Source organism: Mizuhopecten yessoensis, unplaced genomic scaffold (genome assembly GCF_002113885.1).
Source record: "Mizuhopecten yessoensis strain PY_sf001 unplaced genomic scaffold, ASM211388v2 scaffold716357, whole genome shotgun sequence".
Taxonomy (NCBI): Eukaryota; Metazoa; Mollusca; class Bivalvia; order Pectinida; family Pectinidae; genus Mizuhopecten; species Mizuhopecten yessoensis.
This window is the reverse complement of record NW_018480076.1, coordinates 1,255,620-1,261,208: the sequence shown is the minus strand read 5'-3', so window position 1 is coordinate 1,261,208 and position 5,589 is coordinate 1,255,620. Positions and strand designations below refer to the sequence as shown.

Below are 5,589 nucleotides of genomic sequence, written 5' to 3'. Positions count from 1 at the left end.
GCTCTATTTAGATACAATGTAGTGTTGAAGTGCTCTATTTAGATACAATGTATAGTGTTTAAGGGCTCTTTTTAGATACAATGTAGTGTTGAAGGGCTCTATTTAGATACAATGTAGTGTTGAAGGGCTCTATTTAGATACAATGTAGTGTTTAAGGGCTCTTTTTAGATACAATGTATAGTGTTGAAGTGCTCTATTTAGATACAATGTAGTGTTGAAGGGCTCTATTTAGATACAATGGAGTGTTGAAGGGCTCTATTTAGATACAATGTAGTGTTTAAGGGCTCTTTTTAGATACAATGTAGTGTTGAAGGGCTCTAATTAGATACAATGTAGTGTTGAAGGGCTCTATTTAGATACAATGGAGTGTTGAAGGGCTCTATTTAGATACAATGTAGTGTTGAAATGCTCTATTTAGATACAATGTAATGTTGAAGGGCTCTATTTAGATACAATGTAGTGTTTAAGGGCTCTTTTTAGATACAATTGTTGAAGTGCTCTATTTAGATACAATGTAGTGGTGAAGGGCTCTATTTAGATACAATGTAGTGTTGAAATGCTCTATTTAGATACAATGTAATGTTGAAGGGCTCTATTTAGATACAATGTAGTGTTTAAGGGCTCTTTTTAAATACAATGTATAGTGTTGAAGTGCTCTATTTAGATGCAATGTATAGTGTTGAAGTGCTCTATTTAGATACAATGTATAGTGTTGAAGTGCTCTATTTAGATGCAATGTATAGTGTTGAAGTGCTCTATTTAGATACAATGTAATGTTGAAGGGCTCTATTTAGATACAATGTAGTGTTGAAGGGCTCTATTTAGATACAATGTATAGTGTTTAAGGGCTCTTTTTAGATACAATGTAGTATTGAAGTGCTCCATTTAGATACAATGTAGTGTTGAAGTGCTCTATTTAGATTCAATGTAGTGTTGAAGGGCTCTATTTAGATACAATGGAGTGTTGAAGGGCTCTATTTAGATACAATGTAGTGTTGAAGGGCTCTATGTAGATACAATGTAGTGTTGAAGTGCTCTATTTAGATTCAATGTAGTGTTGAAGTGCTCTATTTAGATACAATGTGGTGTTGAAGGGCTCTATTTAGATACAATGTAGTGTTGAAATGCTCTATTTAGATACAATGTAATGTTGAAGGGCTCTATTTAGATACAATGTAGTGTTTAAGGGCTCTTTTTAGATACAATGTAGTGTTGAAGGGCTCTAATTAGATACAATGTAGTGTTGAAGGGCTCTATTTAGATACAATGTAGTGTTGAAGCGCTCTATTTAGATACAATGTAGTGGTGAAGGGCTCTATTTAGATACAATATAGGGTTGAAGGGCTCTATTTAGATAAAGTATGGTGTACAGGTACTTTATTTAGGTACATTATGGTAATGCAGTGCTTTATTTAGGTATGTTATGGTAATGTGCTCTATTTAGATACAATGTAGTGTTGAAGGGCTCTATGTAGATACAATGTAGTGTTGAAGTGCTCTATTTAGATACAATGTAGTGGTGAAGGGCTCTATTTAGATACAATATAGTGTTGAAGGGCTCTATTTAGATAAAGTATGGTGTACAGGTACTTTATTTAGGTACATTATGGTAATGCAGTGCTTTATTTAGGTATGTTAAGGTAGTGCAGTGCTTTATTTAGGTATGTTATGGTAATGCAGTGCTTTATTTAGGTATGTTATGGTAATGCAGTACTTTATTTAGGTACGTTATGGTAATGCAGTGCTTTATTTAGGTATGTTATGGTAATGCAGTGCTTTATTTATGTACATTATGGTAATGCAGTGCTTTATTTAGGTACGTTATAGTAATGCAGTGCTTTATTTAGGTATGTTATGGTAATGCAGTACTTTATTTAGGTACATTTATGGTAATTCAGTGCTTTATTTAGGTACGTTATGGTAATGCAGTGTTTTATTTAAGTATGTTATGGTAATGCAGTGTTTTATTTAGGTACGCTGTGGAAATGCAGTGCTTTATTTAGGTATGTTATGGTAATGCAGTGTTTTATTTAGGTACGTTATTGTAATGCAGTGCTTTATTTAGGTATGTTATGGTAATGCAGTGCTTTATTTAGGTACGTTATGGTAATGCAGTGCTTTATTTAGGTATGGTATGGTAATGCAGTGCTTTATTTAGGTATTTTATGGTAATGCAGTGCTTTATTTAGGTACGTTATGGTAATGCAGTGCTTTATTTAGGTACGTTATGGTAATGCAGTGTTTTACCTGTAGGTGTCACACTGAATCCCTGCTTTGTTTGATATAAAGGTTACTGTTACATTCAGCTTTTTTAGCAAGTGTACTGGGATGACATGGCAATTCACTATTTAAATTTCGCCTCATTGAAGAGATGTTCCAGTCTATTCATATTTAGGAGAATGAGACATCATCTCTTTTCCTACTACCCCATTTTAGAGAGGCATACAATAGCTGTAAGTATTCATTTCCTTACAGGTTTAAAGCAACCTGTCTATAAAATGTAACAGGATCGGTGTACTCGTATTTACCCTTTCACCCCTAGTCCATTATGGTTTACAGTAGTGAAAGGGTTGATATAATATCTTGGTGTGTGGGTGGATGAGTGGTGCATGTGTGTTCATATGCTATGTAATATATCTTGTAAAATGTTTGAAAAATAAAAAAATATAAAAAAAAAAGTTACCATGATATCTATATATTGAACTTGTTTCTATTTACCACCATTAGAATAACCCTAATGGTGTGTCGCTGATATGACCTGTGTACAAAGACCACTTGTTTATAACAACCATCACTAGAATATACCAAATCATGTTTTCTGTTTTAAAACCTCTGTTATTGAAACAGGAAAGGAAAAATGCACAGCCAGACCGAGATTTGAACCAAGGACCTCTGAACTCTAAACAAAAGTGCTTAACGATCAACCCACTCTAATTTGACTTTAATACTATCAGTCAAATACCCTGAAATGTGTTTTATATTACTTAACCTGTCCATAAAGAACCCATGCTTATAATTATCTTAAAAATACCTCTGCCGTTGTTAACTCATTTAAATGACAACTACATGGACCCTCCTGGGGTTGTGAATTGGATCATTTGACCATAATACACTGGTATCCGTCGGATTGTTACTGTAGCTTAACTAGTCCCTACAGTCAAACCTGTAAGAAATGACCACCGACAGACAATGGGAAGTAAAAAAAAAGTGGTCTCTTCATGCAGGTAGTGTCATAATACAGATTCAGTTCACAATAAGATCACTTTGACGGGGAACATTAAAAGTGGTTTCTTAACACAGGTGGTCTTTTAATGGAGGTAGTGGCATGGACAGGTTTAAATGTTATTGTGAATCTATAGGATTGTAACAGTAATTTCTTGTCTATTCGTGAGATTTTTTTACATTAGTTTCCAATACCAGCACCAGTGGGGTTATATTAGGTTGTATACTGTACACAGGTGGAGTGAACTGCAAAGTGAAGAGAGAGTTGATAAAGTTGAGGATGGTGGAGGAGATACCAAAGATATATCTACCACAGACTGTAAAAGACTAATCTCGCTATAGATCTTCACACCGTGATAAGTCTACAGGAATTCTACTTGTCTGCAAACTCCTGCATATTTTTCGGTCTTGAATGGTGATCATGTGTGATATACGATATATTGTTATGAAGAGGAACTCATTTTGTTTGGGATTTGTGATGAGTGTCTAGATGAGGAGAAAACAGTATGTGGGTAGTCTGACACACCCAGTAGTCCAGGGTTTGATAGTTAGAAGAATTTGTTTGAATGGCAAAAATGTAACCACCAGTCCCAGTGTTCCACAGGAACCTAAGATGATATTACTCATATAATTGTCTGCAGAATTACTGTCAAACTTCATTTGAAATCAGGTATCTTGAATACTTGGTAATCCCAGAGCTTTCTGTCTGGTCCAAATTATTTCAACATAAATAGGTGTAACTGTACGTATAGTTTCAATAACTCGCATACATTTTTACAAAAGAACTACAATTAAGGTACATGAATTTCCACATGACTACACATATTTACACACTACTGCACACACATATAATTTATATGCATATAATTTACACATGAATACACATTTCCGCAGGACTGCACATATTTACAATTACTAGACACATATATATGTATATAATTTACACATGAATGTAAAAGATGTGCATTGATTAGGTTGCCTTACAAGCGTCAGCTGTAGGGAATTTCCCTTTAGCTCAGCTATAGAGCATCAGGCTGGAGAGCCAAGGGTCGCGGGATCGAGCCCCAGCGACGGCACTACCTTAATCATTATTCCTCATCCTAAGACATGAATACACATTTACACAGAACTACACACCAACACACGACTGTGAATATTCACACAAACCTATACTCAGACTCACACACACACATATATATATATACATTTACATATGACTACACACTTTAACAAAACTATACAAATATTTACACATTTATATACTGTATACACTAACATACATACCAATGCAAGTCATATTACACAGATCTCGAAACAAAATAATATTATACAAGGGAGACAAATCTTTCAGGACTCTGACAAGATATCTTTGAGTCTGTTTACATTATAACCAAAGATAAATAATGTGAAAACGTAATTACATGTACTTGAAATGCTTGATATTCAGCATATGGTGTCAAAACCAAAATTGAAACTCTGGACCATGAAAATAGCCAAGAAGGCATCAATATCTAGGGGGGGGGGGGGTCTGTTAATTTCTGGGTTCATCAAATTACAACCTAAATACATTAAAATGACAACGTTTCTTCTTATAGACTTATTGTATTGTCTTTGGTATAGCTAAGGGATGTGTTGATGATGTACGTCCAAAAATAAAAATAAAGTTGGACCATAGATGCTTGTTGTATGTTGGATGATGACCTCGTTCGGAGTGACGTGGATGAGTGTTTGATCCTCACAGGAAGTGCTTTGGTCCATCAGACCTCTGGACTTCCTGTTAGTAATGATAAACCTTGTATTACACTTTTAACCCATGTCTCAGTGTAGACACTACAACAAGTCTTGTATAGATTGAATGTAACTATCTACAAAGGATAACAGATACTACTGCAGAGTACCACTGTATGTTTGTCTCAGAAATTCTAATATAGTACCTCATTATAGAGGACATTTGTTTCTATCAGAGAAAACAACATGATACTTCTATATAGAGGTCACCTGTGTATAACAGACAATACAATATAGTACCTCTGTATAGAGAACACCTGTTTATATAAGACAATACAATATAGTACCTCTGTATAGCAGACACCTGTCTAGATCAGACAATACAATATAGTACCTCTGTATAGAGGACACTTGTTTATATCAGACAATACAATATAGTACCTCTGTATAGAGCACCTGTTTATATCAGACAATACAATCTAGTACCTCTGTGTAGAGGACACCTGTTTATATCAGACAATACAATATAGTACCTCTGTATAGAGTTCACCTGTTTATATCAGACAATACAATATAGTACCTCTGTATAGAGTTCACCTGTTTATATCAGACAATACAATATAGTACCTCTGTATAGAG

At 34.6% G+C, this 5,589-nt stretch overlaps 1 protein-coding gene across 2 annotated transcripts in view; it reads left to right on the top strand.

Annotated features, from left to right (window-relative positions):
* LOC110443694 (sex-determining transformer protein 2-like) overlaps positions 1–5,589 on the top strand; it is a 53,855-nt gene that overhangs the window by 28,337 nt on the left and 19,929 nt on the right. The window lies entirely within an intron of this gene.